The following is a 24360-nucleotide window of genomic DNA, read 5'->3' on the forward strand; positions in this document are numbered from 1 at the left end:
TTGTCTCCCCCCACAACCCACAATAACTGCCCATCCAGGGCAAACACCCACATATGTTTCCCATATCCTTTACACAACCACCAGACCCCCAAAAACATGTATATCCTCAGTATGGCAGTGGGCACAGGTGTTGTGTGCAGCAACACTTGTCAGACCAATGGTCAGTAAAGAAGAGTATGATAGGGAAGAAAAGCTCATGCCAGCAGAACCAAGTGTCTGTGTAACCTATGTCTCTGTCATGTGTCCTGCTTATGGATGTGTGGTGAGCAGTGCCTACAAGTGAGATCTGTCCTAACAGATGTTATGCCATATAGCTGTTACACATATACAGTTTTATGGTACCCATCAATGCAAACTGGAATTTTATAATTACAATCAGTACATGATAAGTAGAATTAATTAATTGGTAATGTGGATGATGCAGTATCAAAACAAAAATAACAATTCTACAGGAACACACTCTGGTAGAATGTACACATAACACTCAGTTATGTACTACGGAATTTCATAACATCATATGCATCTCTTTCACGTGGAGAGCTGCTCCATTATCCTCTGGAAAAGGAGGAAATTCTCTGAGATTTCCACCTGTGCTGCAAAAGAATGGCAAAAAATAAAATAAAATTAAATTAAATAACATAAAGAAATCCTTAATTAGATTTCTAATGCAATCATGTAACACAGAAGATAAATGATTAAACGTGAGACTATTAAAGGTGCTTACAATACATCTCAGGGCACTTGCTCTGGCCAGGTATACCAATGGCATCACACACTACCCAGACATCCATTTTATACTGGGGAAACTGTTAGGATTCTCCAGTCAAGCACTCCCAATGCTTCCTATGTAGGAAGATTTTACTTTGTTTTCCATACCCCCTAGGATTCCAGCCAACATCAATGCCCTTGGAAACCATAGCCATTCAGCAGGTTGCATTCCAGGGAACTATGGTGCCATACCTCTCAACTGTCCAGATTTTTGCCTCTTATTTTTGGTCTGTTCCTCATAAAATTTTTGGTTTTCTTGAAAATTAATGAGAATTGAACTCGCTAAATAATGGCAGACATTTGAGTTTCAGACTTCATATCCTTCAAAAAATGCATGCCAGTGCAAAGCCTATTATCATTCTAACTTTCTATGTTTATAAGAGCAATATTTAAAATCTGTCTCTATTTTGGATCTTTCTTCTTCCATTGTTTTTGCCTTTGTCCAGATTTAGGACACTGCACGAATTTATACTACACAACAAGACAAATAACACATTTCACAACATTTCAGCACAGATGCAACAGTTTTTAATGAACCAAAATACACCATAAATTAATGCCAGACTAACTGCCTTCACTCTTCTACAATGGGCTTTATCAGAGTCTGAAAACACAAACCTTGATTTTCTTAAATACTTAATTGCCCAATACAAATTGAGCAATGAACTCTTGTGCTAAGAGATTTCTTGTGCTAAGAGGTTCAGAGGTGTGGGTTGTCCTGTTACAGTCACAGACATTGATTTTGTTGGCATGTAATGAGCAACATCAAGTAACTAGTTACTGTATCCAGCCGTGGTACTACCATTACTTAGGGCACAAGGGATGGCCTGCCATGATGGCATAAGGGTGCGAACACTGGCACAGAAACTTTGTATTTGCTTCAGGATGCTTAATTGTGATCACAGTATTGTTCTTTGGAGCTTCTATAGGATAAAAAAGTAAACTAGAGTTTCCTTGCATCCCCAGAGGGGTCATTAATTCAGCCGTGCTTGCTCAGTGTGCTTCTCAATTTCTTATGCATGTGCATATAGGTGAGCAAGCCTCTCGGCGTGGCCTTGGTCATTGCCACAGAAAACAAAAGGTGTGATTCAGACACATTCACTAGCTGTAACCTTATTGGCATGATTGCTATGTTAGAAACTTGGAAATTGCACGTCATAATCTCCCATGACCACCATAGGTTTCAATGAGCTACAAAAGATTGATAAGTAACAAAGCAAATGGTTCTACACATTGCTAATAGGGTACTCTAAGTGCAGCACTTGCCTTAGAAAGTTAACTGTGCTTTGTTATCACTTATTATGCATGTAGCTTTGGCATATCGCAGGATTTATTTTTACTTGTGTATTTTTCAAGATAGTTCACTGACCTCACTGGATCAATTTCAGGTATATTTTGGATGAATACAATCAACAGTGGTAAGAATAAGACAAGAGTGTGCATTAATATGAGCAAATTCAATACGGAAAAATTACAAATCTTACCATGCAGAATTATTCGAAGTAAACATTCAAAAATGTAAGCAATAACCCACTACCCTGAAATAATTCTTTCACACGAAGCAGGAAAAAGAAGAGGGAGGTGGGAGTAAGGAGGTAATTCTCTGGATGGTATACATGTTTTAATAAAGGTCCATTTGAAGGAAGTAGTGAAGGTGGGAGAAATGTTTGGACAGGCATAAGGGTTGAAAGAGTTTCAGGTGATGTACAAGGATAACATTGCTTGACATTAGGCTGTTGTACTGTTTGTTTATGTTGCTGTTTAAAGGTGCTACAACGCTGCGCTATGCTGGAGAGTGTTACCTTGCCTAAGTCTCTACTGCCTTGGCAGAGTAAATGAGGGTTACTAATTGTAGGCTGAATTCTACTGGATTTGTGATTGCTCTGTGTGTTGATACAGTCTGTTCATAAATATAGGTCAAGGACAGACTGTTCTAGGTTTAATACCTGGGGGCTTGTACAGTTTGTAAATTTCAGTAGAAGTTTCTACACTTCTGTCTTTATTATGTTTGTTGGTGTGTTTGGTGGAAAGCTTGATGTAGATATTACTAAGCTGAGCACCTAACCCAGGGGTCTGCAACCTTCACTATCAAAAGATCCATTTTGGCCTTCCTCCTACCAAATAAAATTAATCTGGACCCACAAAACATATTTGACCCGTAAAATAAAGATAACACAGTGTATTAAGTTTTATATATAGTTATTATACTATATATAAAAAAATTAAGTTTATAAGAGCAATATTTAAAATCCACCCCCTATTTTTGTTCCTTTGTTGAGATTTTTATTGGGATTGCTCAATTGCTGTCAGTGTGTGTGTGTGTGTGTGTGTGTGTGTGTGTGTGTGTGTGTGTGTGTGTGTGTGTGTGTGTGTGTGTCATAACTTTCATACTCTTACAGCAAGAAATGTGGACAAAGCCATAAATAATGGGGGAGACACAGGCCCAAAAATAGGGACACTTTTTAAATATTGCTCTTACAAAATTAGAAAGTTGATAGAACAGGTTTTGCATTAGCATGAATTTTCTGAAGGGTATGAAGTCTGAAGCTCAAATGTCTGTCTATATTTTCTGACTTCATCCCTAAATAATTTGCCAGCGATTTTCCAGAAAACCACAATTTTATTTGAAACAGACCAAAAATATGAGGCAAAAATCAGGACATTCTGTGAAAATCTATATAGCTGAAAAGTAACTGTGTGCGATTTTGTGTGTGTGTGGAAATGCATGTTAACAGAAACAGTGTTATTCAAGCAAGTTTATAAGAGCAATATTTAAAATCTGCCCCTATTTTTCTTCCTTTGTTCACCCCTTATTTGTGGCTTTGTCCAGATTTATTCTGGTTAAGAGTTTCAGAGGTATGCTGGAGAGGTATGGAATCCTTTCAGGAGATGCTGATTCTGCCGAGGAATTGCTCGATCACTCTCAGTGTGTGTGGAATGTATGGTAAAATAAACCATGTTATTCTAGCAAGTTTCTAAGTTTATAAGGGCAATATTTAAAATCCATTACTTGATCGCTCTCGGTGTGTGTGTGTCATGCTGCAGAGTGGCCATTATTTTTCAAAGCTACAAGGAGCCACTGCAGAGGGGTGGAAGAGCTGCAGGTTGCAGACCCCTGACCTAACCCATGCTATATGCCATTATGTCAAGAGTTTGCTACAAGCTTCTGCCAGTGGTCACTACTGTGGAGTATGTCTTTACCAGCAAGGGATGAATGGATGGGAGAGCAGATAGCACTGACCGAGGAAAAGCATACAATGTGGAACTTTATGAAGTTGGCATACAGGCCCTGCATGTTTACTATTGTGTCCTTACACAACCCAGGGCCTGACCAAAACATACTTATCTCTAATATGTTGTTCAATCGTTTGTGGTATTACTGGATGTGGTTTGACTTTAGCAGATTACACTTTATGCAATTTTGTTGTAACGGTTTGGTTTTACAGTAATCTGTAAGGATACAGACAACACCTCCATGAGCACACCAATTTGAGCTAAGTGCTATATGGGTCAAGGGTATGTTCTCTTACTGACCTGTGAAACAGTTATGCTGCTCAACTGTGGAATTCTGTCAAGGGTTATTAGTATGTCAGCACTACACAACTTCACATTTCTGTGTTTTATTTTTTTGGAGGGGGAGTAGGGGGTGGGGTGGTGGGGTAAAAGTTATGTCTGTGGATAAACTGAAGACATATGCTTGAGTACAGGACCTATGCACCTACAGATATGATCAGCAATGCCACATAATAACATGTGTGCATCCCATGTCATTATCCAGAGTATATGATGACATATACAGCATACAGTGACCACGCACTCCGCACACTTTCCTATGTATACTACATTTAAATGTATGAAACCACCCTTACATATTTCAATGCCAGATGTTTTTTGCCACACCTGTCTCCTAGAGTTTGTAGTTGTTTAAGGATATGTCAGGTAGGACTACAAAATCTCACATATATATTTCCTTTTAGTTTCAGGTGATTATACCACAACATGGGAAACAAAGAAAATGCCAGCTCTCACATAAAAGAATGACATCCTGTTCCAGGTTCTCCATCTCCATACTTGGCAGAGGATCAACCATGAAAAATCTAACAAGCCCTTCTGCAACTGTGCCTGGCAAGACATCATTGTTGAAATAAATGCTGTCAGTGGCCAAAACAGGTCTTACAGCCAAGTCATATGATGTGGCTACAGACATGATCAGTGGAGCCAAGAGTTGGGCAACCTACATGGCACAGAAGCAGAGTAAGATAGGAGATAATTTGCTGATCAAACCTCCACTAACAGAGTCGGTGGGGTTCCTGGCATCTCTGCATTGTGCTTAGATAGTTCCACAATCCACCATGGCCTGCATATGAGGGCAACATATCCCTACCACCTCCTACACAGCACCTCTATCCACATGATAGTGGTTCAGCAGACCACAATTTTGGGATCATGGAGGACATGATATGCTAGGTGTAGATGGACATCATACTACCACCCAGAAGCAGCATCATCACTACCAGTAGTGGTAATAGCTTCTTCCATATATAGATTTGCTCATGCACCAGCAAATCTTTATATGTTTTAGCAGTCTGTCTCTCGCAACACTGCAATTTAGTTGCAGCCAACAGCTTTAGAGATAGAGTCTACCTCTGTGAAATGCATGCATTTCTGAATCACTGCACCATATTGTTTACCCTCATTTGTATTCAGGGTTGCCCTCATTTTAATACTGTTGCTCATTGCCATGTCATTATACTGCCAACTGCATTCTATGCAAGCTGTGGAATTTTTCGGGTTTCTGCATCACGCCCAGTCTGTCTCTGAATTGTACACACCATACACGTGGCTGATCTTTATGCAAATTCACCTACCATGATGAGAAAAACATTCCTGAATCCCTACATTGTCTTAAACTGTGTTAATAACTGTATTTCATTTGTATTTACTACTTTAAAAGTGACATTTTCCTTTATTTATTGTTTGATACTTAGAATCTGTTTTCATTTGTTTATATGCTGAGGCACTAAAGTTATAATGGAATAATCAGAAATTGAAAGCAACACTCAGTAGTCTAATTCCTTCAACTTCAAGTCATGAAAATGGAATTTCATTTTTTAATAACTGTGAAAGAAGTATCTCTGGGGAAAAGTTAAGGACTTGTGAAGTAATCACAAGTCACAACAATCTCTATTAGTGATAGAAGTGGCTGGTCTTGATACCTAGATAGCTGACTTTTCATCTTTTCAAATGCATTTCTTGTGCTGTGTTCATATCCAATAGTCTCATAATCAATAAAGGCTGTCTGGTAATCTTCCTGTCTTTTAAAAGGACTCACCAGTTGTGTTTGTGTAAAGCATGCCTATTCACTATATTAAACTCTGCACTTTGTAAACTATGAATGTTCTGTCAGGAAAAGAATCTTACCTTTTACAAATAACATTTTTATAGAAATAGTGCTGTTTCTTTCTGTTTTACATTATTTGCTAGGTTAGTGTATATATGTGTATATATAGGAAAAAGGTTACAAGGCAGTATAAAGCAATCTGATCTGAGGTTACAGTGAAAACACACATTAGACAGCACCTACACCCACACTCACGCACAAATATGCAAAAATGTGAGCTAGAAGCTGGTAAGGTATTACCATTGTGAAATTACCACTTAGAAGCATCTTTGTGACTCCAGCCAAGTATTGCTTGGTCCATCTAGTCTGCCAGCTTCCCACCTTGCTTCCTAAGCTCTGAGTGTGCACACGTCATTATTACATAACCTATACTGTGACAAACACCAGGAAGAGGCAGATGAGGCTCACAGAAAGCCTGAATGGTTGTGTACTTTGGATATACTGCAGAATACGGCTAGGAAATGGAAGGGATAATACTTAAATCTTGTTTCTTTGTGTGTGGAGTGGTGACACTACAAAGAACTAAAATGTATATCAGAATTTCCAGGATATACCTTATTTTATTGTTGGATATCTAATAAGATAGGTGGCAGTGCCTCAGTCTTACTAATACAACACCTAAATGCCTGAAGCCAAAAATGACTAGACGAAGCTCATGCAGTAGTTAAGATTTGTGCATTCAAAATAAAAAGTGTCTAATGCTCATCATCTGTTTCCCTTCAGAGTATGAGAATTTCCTGATGTAAAAATAGCTGAAGCTACAATTCTTATTGGGGAATTTAACGACCCAAAAATTGACTGGATAAACTGCTTAATGTTAAATAATAATATCCAGATATTACCTGGTTGAGTTAATGAAACCAATTTAGAAGAACAGTACAAAAATCCAACCAAGAATGCTGATATCTTTGATATTATACTGAAAAATCTGGGATATTTCTTCTCTCTTCCCATAGTTATCCTCACTGTAATTAATATCAGTCATGATACCATTATATTTAGACTAAAATTAAAGTAAATCTCTGTCATAAATAAATCATTCTTCCTAACTTTCATTAATGGGAACTATAATGCAGCAGATGGAACATTTCTGAAAAAAGTTTAGAATGTTGTCCTCAATGGCCCAATTCAGTCTTCTCAGGATACTCTCAGTTCTACAATATTATTCATTTTTGCACTCTGTGCATATTAGAAACACACAAATGTGCAGGTAAATTAAACAAAAACCCTTTGACAGAATCTTAAAATTAATAAGACATGCAAGAAACAAAAGACATGCTACTTAACTTTGAAAAAAAAATATGCCATAAAACCAGTTCCGATATACAGAAACTACTTTTTTTCTTATCAAATCTTCCTCAAATGCTAAAATTAACAATAAGTTATTATTTATGTCAGAAAATTTAAATGAGATAATCGAGAATGCAAAATGTTAGCAATAAACAACAAAGATGACAATGCAGTCAGAAGTTATGGTAAACATGCATGCAGAAGAAGTGTGTAAACTTCATCTGCCCTACTTGTAATCAGTGACCAGCTGATGAGGTTTTAACTGCCTGACCATAAGTGGTTAAATGAGGCTTCTATCATATCACCCGCTGTTGATATGTATGCACGACCTGTTTGATTTATCTCCTCTTTTTTCCACTGTATGACAATAGAGTTGCAATATATTACTTTTTATTTATCTATTTAAATTTGTTTCACTGAACCATTTGCATGGGTGAAGAAATTCACAAAAAATAAACAGAACAAACATGGAGTAATTGCAGAAGGTCCAATGTCCAACAGGCAATTGAATTACTTAGCAAATATTATGAATAGAGTAATTTTAGTAGTAAATGTGGGAGGTAAGCAGGAGGGTGGAAGATGAAGTGATATAGGTGAGGAAGAAGTTAAGTGATGGGTCCAGTGGAAAATCACTTACAGTCAGATTTTTGATGGAGGTGTCTTTTGAACTGTGCTCTGAAAATGGGAGGTGAGGTGGTGGGATTGCCAGAGTGTGGGTAAAACAATGGAGAAGGGGTAGTCGATACTGTGCAGTTTGGCTTGGGGAGTTTGGAGTGAGGGAGCTAATAGGGATGTTATAGAGGTTGTAGGGGTGGTTTTATTGTGGAGTTTGATGACAGGAAACAGCAAGACACCTCAATGAAGTTGTTAGAAAAGAAGAGATCCTGCAGTCAGTGACTATGATGGGGAGCCCATATTTGAGTTGTGCTTGGATGTCTCCTTTGCCTATTAGTATACTTCTTGCTGATCTGTATAGAAAGGGAGATATTTTCCAGGACCAGAATAAAAGAGAGTTGATCTTTTTCCCTGTCTTCAGTGTAGTTATGGGAGTTAAGTGACTGTTTCAGCCATAACCCTAGGTATTTAAAGGATGTGGTTGTTTCTATTGGGCTACCATTAAGGTCTGCAATGTTGAGATTTTAAGAGTTTTTTTTCACCTTTTGTAAGGTTCCAGATATCATACTTTTAGTTTTAGAAGGGTTTAGGAGTAGCTTAAAGTTGTTTACCTAAGAATTAAGAAAGTAGGGTCAGACTGATACTGGCTTTTAATAGTTGAATGTGAAAGTATTGGATCAAAGGATAACCATCAGTATAAAGAGTGATAGAAAAGTTAGGCTTAGGGCATATGAGGGGCTTGCACCGTGTAAAAATGTTGTTTTACGTTTTTTGTTTGGGGGTTGTAGACAATTTGTAGTGTTGTTCAATTGTGCTTGAGGAATTTTTTTTTAAGCAGTCAGGTCATGATAATTGAATAACAAATTTCATAGTAAGCAAAAAAAAAAAAGTGCCAGAGTGTTACTTCAAGAGAAGACATTTGTTATATGTTTACAAGAGTTGGAATACAGACTATCAGACTGACTGTCCATCATGCTGTTTGCCTTTCCTACCAACAAACTGCTGCAACTAGACTTCTGCCCCCTCTAGCTCAACAGACTGTCTGCGATCTCCTACCACTATCTCTTACACTCACAAAACATAGTGCATTATTGCTAAAAGAACAGCTTTGTGACTTACTACAGGTAATAAGTGTCTGACTTCAGTTGCCCCTGCAAGCTGGAATGTTGTTCCACAAAATATCAGATAGAAACAAAAGTATTCAAGCTTCAGAGCTAAGGTGGTGCAGCACGATTTCTTCCTCTCCCATGTTTCATTTATTGCTGACATAGTTATGCATTCAGTCATCCCCTTGCCTGCTGTCATTTGAGCAGCATATCTTTAGAATATATTTTTATGCAGGCAAAGTTTTGCACTAAGAGCTGCATTAGCACTTATCAGCTGCCTGCATGTCAGGTACAGTGCTGCCTGTAACCACTAAATGGGAGTGTGGTTGGCATGTATCGCAATTTACTAAAGTTTTTTTTTTTTGTGGTTATGCAGATATGTAATTATTCACTGATGTCACCAACAAAATGGAAAAAAGAGGAAGATCATACATGTTTATGGTAGGTATTAGGAAGTGTTTAAAACAATATTCGGCAGAAAGTGGCATCACATGCAGAGCATTTAATGGCACAAAAATGCAGATGGGTCATGGAAAAGATAAGTGCTCTGTTTCTTTAATTCATTACAGGGGACCATAGAAGTGAATATGGAGAAAATAAAGTAATTAATTAATACTCAACCCAAACAAAACTAAACTACTCATCTTCCAACTCACCAAACATACTCAAAACAACTCTCACTTTAACATCACAGCAAAAGACAACACCACTATATACCCAACTGAACACACCAAATTGCTAGGAGTGGAAATAGACAACAAACTAAAATTTGACATTCACATATCCATGACCATAAAAAAAGTCCACAAAAAATTAGGAGCGTTATACAGAAATAAGCAACTTCTCACCAAAGCAGCAAAGGTTTCAATAGCAAATTCCCACCTTATCTCCACCCTACTTTATGCCTCTCCAATATATACCAACCTAAGGCAATGCGATCTAAACAAGCTAGAGACCTGCTACAACAAAATCACCAAATTCGCCACAGGGGCATCCTACCGTAGTCACCACTGTCTCTCACTTGCTGAACTGGGCTGGCTTGAACTCCCTCACCTCCTTCAATGGTATCAACTCTCACTCGTCCACAAACTAGTAAACCATCCACTAAATGTCCCATCCCTCCAGAATCTACTCCAACCCTATTGCACCACCAGACCACTAAGATCCAGCAACAAAAATCACTTGCAGATCACTAAAGCCAATAACTCTGCTGGTGAAGCACTATTCTCTTGCGCCATAGCCAAATTATGGAACTCCCTCCCACCCACAATTACCTCCATACCATCATGTACCCACTTCAAAAATTTATTAAAAGCGCACCTAAAAACATGCTGGCTATGCCCTTGCAACTCCCACTCTAATATCACCCACCCCATCCAACCACTACCTTTCTTTCCACTCCACTAACTACCTTGATTATAGCAAGCTCAGATGCTTATAAGCCTAGTACTTATTATACAGCAGGAACTTCTTATTGTAACATTTGTTAATGTCTGTTGTGTACTTCACAGATAAAGATTCTAGTTGTTTACTGATATACTATGTTCTTCATCTGTAAATATGTTGTAAGTAATTGCTATGTAAATTGTTAATCGCTATTTAATCCAATGTAACTACTGTCTGTTTATTTTAACTGTGGAGCTTTTCTCCCTGGGCCTCCGCTGAAAATGGACATATGTCCAGTCAGACACTCCTGGTCAACAAATATAAATAAATAAATAAAATAAAATAAATCATCAGTAAAGTACTCCACTATGATATCACGTCTACTATATCTAATTAAAGTAAATATATATGATGTTATCCCTGGGATTCCACCTGTGTCCCTCATTGACAGGGGTGATAGGTGCTAATTGAGGTTTCTCTTTTGGGGATAAACTCTTGGCTAGGCTTGTAAGGCCCCCAGAGCCATTAGCCTAGTAATCTCCTATGGTCCTATGTGGATCTTTAATTACTGAATTTCTAGAAGGTGAAATTGCCATTCAGAGAAAGTGAATCTCCCTGTTAGTATTCTGTAGTAAAAGTCATGGAAAGATTAACCTCTCACTGCCAAACTAGATTATTAGTTGTCTACTTAAACTGGTTGTAACTCAAATTACCTATAGTCTAAATATTCTAAAACCATAAACTATTATTTTACTTTTCATACCACATCAGATCAACATTTTAATGATACACTAAGCCCTGCTTTTGTACTTTTCTTTGTATGAAATTGCCTGCTCATCAGCCCTTGATAAGGAAAAAATTCTGATGAATCAGTAGGCCAACAATGACCAGGGTAGCAAGGCTATCACGGTGTGTACCATACAAATTTAAACAGTTTTAGTCAATGATATTCAGCTAGCATTTTTTTTGAAAGAAGTACAGGAATTGATTTTATTTACAGTTATGGCATAGACAGTACCCCAGCATAATTACCATTTAGGTAAAAAATTATTTTCAATGGTTTTGCTTATTTCTCAGGCTAAAAGGTAGATCTGCTTTTGTATGTATTACTCTTTATTGAAAAATTAAAACAACAGACAAAACCAGCATCATTTTCTCATCATATTGTTATTAGTACTTATTTTGGCTTTTCCCGGTTAGGGGTCGTCACAGCTAAACTCCGGTCCACTAATGATTGGCAGTGGATTTTTATGGTGCCATGTTGCCAGCCCAAAGCCCAACCTTCAAAGAAGGCACACCCATTCATGCACGCCCCTACCTGCATGTCTTTAAACATCACTTGACTGCGGGGAGGACATGCAGACTCCACACAGAAGGCGCTCCAGCTGAGAATCGAACAGGAGAACCTCTTGCTGTGAGGCGACAACGCTAACCACTACACCACTGCGGCCTCATCATATTATTATTAGTAATAAATCCTAATAAATCTGAGCTTATTTATCAAAAAACGTTAATAACCCTCACTATATTGTAAAGGAACTATGCACTGGCTGTACCCTTTCTCAGCCCCTCACCATCTTACTTTTCCCATAGACATGCTTCCCTGCCTTAAAAGAAGAAGGGACTAACTTTCATTTTCTGCATTAACTGTTCCAAGACCTTCCTATTAGGACAACCATTTATGGCCTTCTGTCTGATCCCTTTACTACTGAGCATGCTATATACACCGCATTCATAGGAAACATTCATTTATAAATGTCCATCTGAATTATATTTACAACTGTCTCCTCCTTATTCATAATGTCCATTATTAGAGCAACTAGGTTATCTAACATAGGTGGCATCATCAGTTCTCAGTGATGGGTTATAATTTTCTTGGCTAACAAAGGCATTATAGTCAAAAGATACTGCTGATAAGTAAGTAATCCATGATTCTCAGTTAGCCCTAGAAAATTAACTTCCAGTGTAACCTTACTGTGCATCCCAAAAACATCATGGACTATTTCTATACTTTGAGTGTTTTGGATGTCCAAACTATAAAGCCTGTCTTCAATTTCATGTAAGTCATATCTCCAATAAGTTGACCTTGCATATAAAAAGATATTCCCTAGTCTGGCTGGGTTTAAAAATATCAATGGAGTCACTTCCTACCAAATATTTTGAATCTATGAGTTTTTAGCAGGACTTTAGTAATAAAATAAAAAAAAACATCTTCCGTCATTAATCTTTGCACCCCAAATAACCCCCCCACACCTCTTATGCATCTTCTTCTACTTCTTCTTTCGGCTTTTCCTGGTTAGGGGGTCACCACAGTGGATTACCTGTCCGCTCATGATTGGCAGTGGAGTTTTATGGCATTGAGTTGCCAGCATTCCCAAAATAGAGGGTTCTGTATATAATCAAAATCTGATTTCTCTTCAAGGGCAGATCCTCTTCAACCTCCTTATCAACTTAATCAGTTCTGTTCCTCTATCCTATGACTGCTGATACCATATCATCTTTTTCATTCTTTCCACTGTGATAGATAGTTGTCTCTAAGTTGGAAGAATATCAAATCTATTCTGTGTTACATGTAACTACCTCTCCATCTGTCAACTGATACCAGCATCTCAAATAATTACCAGATTGTAGCCATCTCCCATACACACATTAATTCTTTATGTCTATTTTGATGGCTCCTATCAGTAAAATGTATTCTAACAGGGCTCTGATGTATCATACTCTTAATAATTTTATAGTGAGTTGTAACAACTCATGAAATAAGAATAGAGTACCTCTATAAGGGTTGTAATAACTTATCACCCTTTCCTTAAAATTTATCTTAATTTGGTCTCACTCAACCCCCTTCGCTATATCAATTTTTTGTACCATCCCTGTCAACATATCTTCAACCCAATTCTTGAATATTTTATTCTCTAGAAGATAGGTGAGGAACCTCCATTACCTTTCTAGTTCTACTGTTTCTCCTAAACTCAGTACAATTTCCAGAGAAGCATGTTCTAAAAGCATGATTGGGCCTAAAAATATATCCTCAACCAGATGCTCATGCTCCTTATCTACATATATCAATTTTGGACCATCTCTTCTACTTTGGAGAGTAATACGTGTAACCTTGCACCAAACTGCTAGTTTTACCTATCCAAGTTTCAATTAAATCAACATCTTTCATGTAGATTTCTGAAGGAATTCTTCTGGCTGTGTTAGCCTCAATTTCCTCATATCTTCACTCACATCTCAGTGCCAGAAACCATGTTACAGTCCTCTGGGGGGTGGTAATTCCCTCTGCAAATGATATAATCACATTAAAAATTTTCCAAATAATTTTTGTGGGGAAGATAAACTAAGACTGGTGATGGTAGGTGATTAACTATTATTCCTCTGATAGCTACATAACAACCATGATAAACTATTAAATACATGCTTATCTCCCACCACAGACCTTTAGCAACTAAGATTGTTACCCCCTCCTATGCCAGTCTTTTTGGACTGGAAGAGAAATTACCATTTTATAATCCACCTTTTCCAAGACAAAAATGACTTTTTTTTTAATCATTGGACCCGACAGCATGTCTAGCAAGGGTATTAGATAAATCCCTCTTTTTGATGGCTAAAGCATGTTCATAAATCCTTTTGTTTAAAGTTCTGATTGTCTTCCCCACATAAAAATTGTCACAAGAATTACAAAATGCAGAGTAAACAACATTTACAATATTGCAGGTGCAACAATCCCTAGCCCAAATGGCTTTGTTGAAATGTTTGAACTCCACAGATGAGGAATTGATAACATATCTACACTGTAAATGCCAAAAGTATGAGCTTCCAGACAGTGGAACAATTCTTTTTTTTCTTTTCCAAAATTGTTTTAATGTTAACAATCCTTTTATAAGAGAACAAAGGTCTTTCACCTATAACCTTAACCAAATCAGGATTCCCCAACAATATTTTCCAATTTTCTGAAATGATAGACATGCTGTTGGGTGCAATAATTTAAAAAAAAAATAATTTTTTGTCTTGGAAAAGGTGGATTGCGACATATTTAGTGGTGACTACAAAACTTTACTTGAATGTTGGAAAAGCTTGTGGCAAATTTTGTTAGTGGCTGATCAAGCACCAGGTCTCAACAAGATCATTCACATCAAATGTTTTTTTGCAGTTACAGAAATTATAGTTAGTTTTAATTATATGCATTGCATTTTTTTATATTCAGTTGTTTTATGTGATTTATGTATACACATTTTTTTATGGTTTTCATGTATAATGTTGGTTCAGTATAGATATTCATTTAGTTTTTGTTTATGTAGCTTTCAAATTTAATTGATTTTTGATGCCCTCAGGATGTTATTGTCACATGACAATCTTTTATTCTTATTTAAATGAGTGGTAATGTGGTGTAACTATTTCTGATGAAGTTCTGTTTTACTTACGAAAAGGAACGAAAGGGCTAATTTGTTGTCCGATTTCTTCCATCTGTTGGCCTCTCCAGCTGTTTGTTTTGTTATTCATTGCCTAATGCTCTCAAAGTCAAACTCCTAAACTTTCTAGCCTGTTTCACCCACTAGAAAACTTTCCCATTATAGAACTATATCTCACCCACTTATGCACGTCTGACCAACAAATCCCTAGCCTACCTCTCCCTTACAACATTACCCAGCTTCTGTCACTCATCCACCATAGGTCTAGTCAACTACAACTGAACTATTCAACCACCAGGGAACCAATAAAACTAAAGCAAAAGGCTATTTGGTTATACCTGCACAATAGAACCACTCAATTAATCAGTGAAGATATTCACCCAAGCCCTGCCCCCCTCCTTCAGCAACTTTGCCCTGACTAAACCACACTCAGTGTCCAGGCTACCAACACACACTTATTCCTCAAGTATAACCTCTGCTTGTTAAATATGAACCTGAGAAGCATGTGTAATAAAATCCATGATCTCCATGTTTACCTCGCTGTCCACTCCTGCAATATAATCATTGCCACAGAAACCTGGCTAAAAGCAGAAGCACCTAATAATGACTTCACCCCTCAAGGATTTAATATAACCTGCAGTGATATAATAAACAAGTGAGCAGGAGGTGTTGCAATTATCTGTAAAAGCTCCCTAAATATAACCCTGCATAAACAAGAAATCCCAAAATTCGCAATTCTGAGACCATTTTTCAACATTAAAAATTAATAATAGAAAAACAGTCTGTATCTCATCTTTATATATCCTACCAGGTAAGAACATTAATACTAGCAACAATCTCCTTCACTGGCTATCTCATAATGTCCAATATGAAATCCTCATCCTAGGAGACTTGAACATAGACTGGCAGCTTATAAACAGTACTGCCCTAACAGAATCCATAAATATTTATGGCTTCACTCAATAAATTTAATGGACTCACAAGAAAAGACAAAAACTCGACCGGGCAGTCATCATTAGACTGGGTGACCACCAATAAACTAGACAAAGTAGCTGGATGCCTATCAGACATCATAAGTGATCATCTGCCAGCATGTGCCATTAAAAGCTATAATAGCCAGAACAAACAAATTATATACAACAAAATATTAAATTCAACCAGGTTCAGCAAAGACACATTTATTAAAACATTATCTCAGAATAATTGGAATATAGTAAAATCCATGCCTCTAGACTCTGCCATCTTCCACTTCAATGACATTTTCCAAAAATCCTTAATGACAGCTCCAGTACACAATAAAAGAGTAAACTCTAACGCTCCACCATGGCTAATGAAACAAAACAACTAACATTAGACATGACAAAGCATGGAAAGAATGCCATAAGCATAAGGCTCAAAACTCAGTAAGGCATTTAGACACTTAAGAAACCTTAGTAAACTCCATATCAAACTATAACAAATGTCAAAGAAAAAAAAATACACTTTTCTGATCATCCTTAAATAGAACACTATACTCCGGCTAAACTACTTCTCTTTCCTCAACAACCAGTTAGTGAACTGAATCAATCTCCTCTCAGCTCAAGAACTATTTGACACAGACCATACTGACCTTAGTTAACATTGACCCTACTACTTCTGTCTGTCTCCTGTCAACAAATCAAAATCTTTCCTATCACTTCATCCTCAGCTGCATACCTACCACTACTGTTAAAAAGCTTCTACTTAAACTGAAACCCACCACCTTGGCTGCTGACAAGCTCCGATCAAAATATCTGAAAATAGCTGCTGATGTCATTTTTTTCCCCAGCTCTATACTGCTAAATAGGTCCATATTTGAACAATATGTTCCTATCATCTGTTAATATTCCTATATTATTCCATTGCAAAAAGGGGGTACATCAACTAACTTTAGCAATTATAGAGCAATAGCTATCCTCTCCACACTTTCAAAAATACTTGAAAACTGTTTCCATGCACAACTCATAAAATATCTCACCTCCAATCACTTACTTTCCAAAACACAGCATGGATTCAGACCCCATGACAGTACAACCACTGCTCTATTACATTTTACTAACACTATAAATCAACTTAGAAATAATGGCAAATGTGTCAGCAATGTTTTAGAGTTATCTAAAGCATCTGACACAGTTTGCATCAGCATTTACTCTCTGAACTTGCTTTTGTTGGACTTTCTCAATACCCCTTACATGGTTCCTTAGATATCTGTCTGAAAGAAAACAAGCAGTCATATGGTACCAGGATTATTCCCCACTTCAGCCTGCCACCATAGGAGTCCCACAAGGCTCAATCCTCATACCACTCCTCTTAACATCTTTATAAACTCCTTACTGCCATGCAACACACAATACACTAGCATTATGCAATGCACCAATGATTCAGCATTAATATGTGCAGCCCATACTCTCACCAAACTCCAGGAAGTTACCCATACTTCTTTTACCTATATAGAAACCTGGCTAAAAAATTAATGCCCGCTCCTTAACCTTAGCAAAACAAAAGCGATGGTCTTCACCCCAAAACGATATACCAACCAAAAACAATCTTTCCTAATTCTATCACCAAACAACACTAATACAGAAAAAAATTATACACAGTAAACTCCTAGGAGTTGACATTGATGAAAATATCATATCTGAATATCATATCTTACAAACGTAAATACATATATAGAGCCAAACAATACCTTACAGACACAGCATGGCAAACATTAGCTTCAACCTATTTACTCCCAACCCTTGTTTATGCATCACCTAACCTAACTAACCTAAATTCCACTGTTGAATCCAAATTAACTTCTTGCTGTAATACACCTGCTAAATTTGCCACTAACTAAACATATAGAACCCACCACTGTCAAGCCTTGAGACAACTTAACTGGCTCGAACTAAGCAATGTCCTAAAGCATTCACAACTAGTATCTGCATATAAACTTATTTACAACCCAGATAAATGCCCACAGCAAAAAAAGAAAAATATCTTACTACCTTATTTTCCTTCAAGGGAACCCCTCTCCACTGACAAGTTCTTATTAAAAACAACAAAGTCTAATAACTCAGTTTGCTCCTCCTACATCTCAAAAATATGGAACACCATCCAAGAACACATCAAACACACTGACAAACTATCACACTTTAAACACCTATTCAATCTACATCTGAAGGAATTCTATAGCCCATGCTCAGCACCAGGGTAAGTCTCCAATAACCCATCATTTTCTCCATCTTTCTTCCCCATCTTAACCTACTCCACTTCTAATCACACACACCTTTCTCTCTCCCTTTTCTCACTTCACCTAAATCTTTTCTAACTTCTTATCTCCTCAACAAAACTCTAAACACAAGCTATACTCTTAAAATATCTGTACCTCCTGATTTCCAAGATGACTGGACATTGATTAACAGCTTGATTTCAGCTCCCCCAGTGTGGAAAAATAACGGCCAAAAACTCTGCAAGTTTTAGTAAATTAATTTACTGACTAGTAAGTACACTGCCTGGATGGATGCCGGCAAAGAAGAAACTTAGAAACTGAAAGAAAATCAACTAGAAAAGGAAAGATAGACTGGGAAGAATCCTGCAGCTTTTTAGCAAAAAAGCGGTTCAAACTCCAGCATTGGTGCAAGACATGGCTCTCAGTAATCTAGAGGAAAAAATAAATCAAATATGCACTGAGCTGATTAAAATAAACAAAATTTTGAGAACGTATATAAACTCAAACAACAAAAGGCTGCAAAAAAAACAGAAAAGCTGTAAACAGCTGTTCAGATGAACTGACAAAACTGCAAAAAATCAGAGTCTGAAATGAAGAAAAGGTTGGATGAATATGGCACTGCTCAAGAAGAATGGTTTCAAAAATGGTAGAGTTAGGAGAGAGAGCACACAGGGAAAACCTGTGATTTTTTGCTGTACCACAGAAACTGGAATGAACAGACTGTATTAATTTTATAAAATCACAAATATATAACTGGACTGGTATTCCACAGCAGGATTTGTTAATTGAAAGGGCACATCATGTGTATGCTCCAACCCTGGTCAGCAGAAAGCAGTCTGCAGTAGTAAAGATGCAATCATACTAGAAGAAAGAATTCATCCTGACAAAATTGTGGCAGAAAGATAAAATATTAAAAATTGGAGACAGAAGAGTGCTTCTGGGAAGTGATTCTTCTCTGTACACCAGGCAGAAGGGAAACACATTTATTACAGCAATCAGAGAATGTAGAGAGGCAGGTATGATATTCAAGATGCCGTATGCAGTTGTCTTCAGAATTTTTTCCCTAAGAGGATCAAAGTCATTTTTTGATGTAGAACAGGCTAAGGAGGCAGTACAAAAAACTGTCCAACAAAAAGTGAGTCATCAAACAGAAGAGGACTCTTCTTCTCATTCTCATTCAGTTCATAGAGAGACTTTGCTAGTGATGCATTTTCAATTTCCCATAGGGAAATGCTTGAATGTCAGAAAAAAGCACAAGAATTGACTAGAGTGACCATGAGTACCTTGGACTTGATCCAGAGTCTGGGTTGGGAGATGGTGAAGAACAGGAAGAAGACCATCAGGATTGAAATTAGTGAATAAATGTGAAACTATAAAGCATCAATTACATTTGTGAAATATGGTTTTACAAGAAAAAGTGGAAAGATTGGACCTTTGTTCACTTGTTAAATTTGTGGGGTCTGAAAAGCATATGACCCTCTTCATGTCATTAATGTTTGGAAGGATGCTGAGGGTAGGAGAGAGAAACAAAAAAAACAGAAAGAAAAAGAAAAGTAACTAAGTAAAACAATTTTTGCTCCTAACAATATTTGTATAAAATATTTCATGATATAAATTGCATGCTATATAGTAAATCATTTTCAGTTACTTTATATGTGATAAAGCTACTAAAGTAAACAAGTACCCTTTCTTTCTTCTTCTTTTTTTAGTTTTAAGAAATGTAGGCATTACATTGTAAAAGGAGAAGAAAGACTGGGAAAAATTATATATAAAATCAACATGCTATAATCTTGAATTGTTAAAGAGGGGGAATGGAGTGTAAAAGTGCACAGATTATATTATATGTAGAGCTGATATGTTCTTTCTCACTTTTGCATAGGTGAAGGTCTGGATTACAATCTAAAAACAATTTTTGTGTAAGCAAGTAAATAAGAGGACTTTGAATGTAATAAAATGTTTTCCTTTGACAAATAAATGTTCATTGTAAGTGGAGAAACTTGTAAATGAGGGCAGCTGTATATTTGATTTGGTACTTGTCTTCTCAAGGAGACAAATGAACTATGGGGCAAAGCATAAAAGCAGTAAAAGCCAGAACACTTTTTTAAAGCTAAAGGTTAATGTTTTCTGAAAGCAAATAATCTGCTTTCACAATCTTCGAGGATATTCCTCCAGGAAATATCCCTACCCTTGAATTTTTTTCTTTCCTGGATTGCACACACTATCTCCAATTAAACTATCATATTAGGGGATGTCAACATAGATTGGACATTTCTAACCTCTGACTCTTCAAACACTAGCATTAACCTCTATGGCTTCTCCCAACTAATCAGTTCTCACACTCATCTGAATAAAACACTAATATCAACACTACGCTTGACTGGATCTTCACCTCCAACCCTGTCCTCTACCACAACCCTTCCAAACTGCTTGATATCCTAATTGACCAACTTCCAACCTTTATTCAAAGACACTCCCACCAATGGTATAAATCCCATCAATACAAAGACTGTCACAAACGTTCAAACTTCAACCCAGACACCTTTAACCATATGCTCCTCAATCAAGTGGTCCTTCCTCCAAGACCTCCTCCTTGAAGATGCTGTTCTAAAATTTAACAACATCTTTCTAAACACTCTTAACTCCCATGCCCCCATCAGGAAAATTAGAATAAAATCCAACTATGCTCCTTGGATAACTCAATGCACTTGCTCCCTAATGTATAACAGAGATAATGCCTGTAAAAAATGGATAAAAAACAAACCCTCCTCCAATTGACAAGGTTACAAGGACTCCATAACTTAACCAAAAAACAAGTTAACCTTGACAAAAGAAATTTTGACCTAAAACCACAAAACAGCCCCTACTTCAACCCCCAAAAATTCTGGAACACAATTAATAAGCATCTTCAGCCATGTAAGCCCTTCACACCTACTCCTTCCCCCAATACTTCTGCCTTAGACACTACTACTCTTCTTAACTCCTTCTTCATCAACTCCATTCAGAATCTAACTAAAAAAGACACAGCTACCTTCCCCACTGCTTCCCCCCTCTCCTCTCTGTCCACCAACACAACCTCCTTCTCTTTCAAGACTGTCCACCACTGCTTATATTAGATCACTTCTCAGTAACCTCAAATCAGCCCCACCCTTTGCTGATAACTTGTCTCTTCTTTTTCTTAAACTAGCTGCAAAATCCATTGCATGTCCCATATCCATACTAATAAATAGAGCTATTCAAGAAACCATAGTTCCATATAACTGGAAGAAATTTTATGTAATACCATTATACAAATGGGGTAAATCCACTGACCCTTCTAATTTCAAGCCTATACCCATACTGTCTCCCCTATCAAAGATTCTTGAAAAGTGCATTCACAAACAGCTGCTAGATCATATTCTAGAAGAAAACCTCCTAACCCCTACCCAACATTTCTTTTACCCTAACCACAGTGCTTCTACCACACTAATATCTTTCACAAAGACTATCTCTAGATTTCAGGACAACAATAAACTTGGCCCCTGTCTATTCTTCAACCTCTCTAAGGCCTTTGACACTATTTCTCACAACCTACTTCTGTCTAATTCATTCAACCTTTATCTTTCCAACTCTGCTCTTTCCTGGTTCACTAGTTACATCTCCAACAGATTTCAGTCTGTAATGTGGGTCTCAGCATTCCCCCTTCCCCCATTACCCTTTCAGTCCAAACCAGGGTTCCCCAAGGCTCCATCCTTGGACCCCTACTATTTAACATTTTCACTAACAACCTCTATACTTCCTGTCCTCACTCCTCTCTAATACAATATGCTGATGACTCTACAATAATTTCCTCTTCTGACAATCTCTCTCACCTCCTCAGCCTTACCCAAGAATCTCTCCACTCAGTTGAAAAATAGGTAACAACTAACCAACTCCTACCTAACCCTAAGAAAACAAAACTCCTCCTCTTCCTCCCTAAATCTTTCCAGCACCTGAAATATGCCTTCACTGTCTCCTCCCTCAACAATACAACTAAAAAGGTAGAACCCCACACTAAACTAGTGGGGGTCATAACTGATGACCAACTAAAATTCGATCTTCACATTGAACAGTCTATTAAAATGGCTCATATAAAACTTGGCATGCACTATAGAAACAAAACCATCCTCACTAATAAAGCTAAACTCTCTCTTGCACAAGCCTATCTACTACCCTCCCTATTATGCGCTGTCCCAATTCTTGCCAACCTACAATCTAATCTTTTAATTAAGCTAGAACTGACATATAATAAAACAGCCAGATTTGCAGCAGATCAGTCCTATCGCTCACACCACTGCCTATCCCTAAAAAAAATTACGGTGGCTAGAATTACACCAAGAACTCCTTCTGCCTCAGCTACATTTCACCCAGTCCATTTTAAACTAACCCAACTCCTGTCCTGCTCTCTCTTCCCTCATATCTCTCTATAGTCCAAATCGTACTCTCCATAGTTCTGACCAATGCCTCCGGCAAACTTATACGCCCAAAAAACACATTGGTAAACTTCTCTACAAACACTATGTTGCTAATGCATGGAATAAACTGTCTCTACGTGGAAGAATGATCACTAACACTAACTGTTTCAAAAACACTTTAAAAGCCAACCTATTAAACTTATGAACCTGCCCTCCTTGCCATGACCCTACTTAATCTTCCTCTCCACTCTGTTACCATTAACCCCTCCCTTACTTCTGTTCTTTTTCCTCCCCCCTTTGATATCTAAATTTATTATAATCTTATGTTGTCGTTGTTCTTCTTTCGGCTTTTCGTGGTTAGGGGTCGCCACAGTGGAACTCCGGTCCGCTAATGATTGGCAGTAGATTTTCACAGTGCCGAGGTGCCAGCCCGACACCCTACCTTCAGTGAAGGCACGCCCATTCATGCATGTTTTTCGAACACCACTCAACCGCAGGGAGGACATACATACTCCACACAGAAGGTGCTCCAGCCGAGAATCGAATGGGAGAACCTCTTGCTGTGAGGCGACAATGCTACTGTTGCACCACCGCAGCTATACTTGATCAAAAAAAACCTCTGATATCTAAATTTATTATAATCTTATACTTGATCAAAAATAGTTAGTTCTACAGATATAATATTATATAAATATGAAAACATCAAAGCAATTTTATTGAGTGTATGTATAGGAAGTAATTGTATGTGATGATCCTAATACTAAATTTCTTATGTCATTTTATATCATGTATTGTATCTTTTGGAGCTTTTCTCCTCGGGTCTCCGCTGAAAAAAGGCATCTACCCAGTCAGACAAAATAAATCTGGGAGGGAATGAAGATAAGACAAGAACAGACAACAATTGGTGCAAGAAGGAACATAGGCTGTAATATGTGTCTTAGAATTGATAACCTTAATGTTATGTTAACTAATGCCTGTGTGTGCAACTGCCAATATGAGAAAATTGTTCCTATCAGGAGAGTTAAACTTTATTATTTGTAGATGTACATAGTTGTTTATGTTTATTTTAAGTTAATAGGTTATGGGGTATTCTGTGTGGTTTATTTTTGAGGGTTTTTTTTAAAACAAAATAGCTTGTAAAATATGACATAGGTTCAAAAGGAGAAAAGGAGATGACAAGAGACAATTGTATAAAAGATCAACCTACCAAACATTGGTGGGTGCATGTAATGCAAAAACTGGAAATAGATATTTAAAAAGCTGATCATATATAATAAGTGAGAATAACTTATTATTATAATGGCTACACTAAACATTATTTTGGAATGTATATGACCTCACATTTATAGACAAAAAGGTAAGAGTACTGAATTATATCAAGAAATGCAGAGTGCAAATAGCAATGCTACAGGAAACACATGTGGAAAGAAGTGAGAATGTGAATTTAATAAAGAAAACATTTCAAGATGGATGTTTAGCAGAATATCAGGGATGAAGGAAAAGGGGAGTACTTTTACAAATTGCAAGAAGAGCTCCAACAACGACAGAAGAGGTAAAAAAGATAGTAATGGTAGATTTGTGGCATTAAGGGACTACTAGCATGGAAGGAAGATTATGTGGGCATGTATTAAAACTGCTAGTATGGAGCTTAAAAAGTTTATGGAGAAATAATCAGCTTTTAGCATTAAATATTATTTATAGATGGGGGCTGGAACTTGAT

Source organism: Protopterus annectens, chromosome 10.part0, assembly GCF_019279795.1.
Source record: "Protopterus annectens isolate FY-2018-M chromosome 10.part0, PAN1.0, whole genome shotgun sequence".
Classification (NCBI taxonomy): Eukaryota; Metazoa; Chordata; order Ceratodontiformes; family Protopteridae; genus Protopterus; species Protopterus annectens.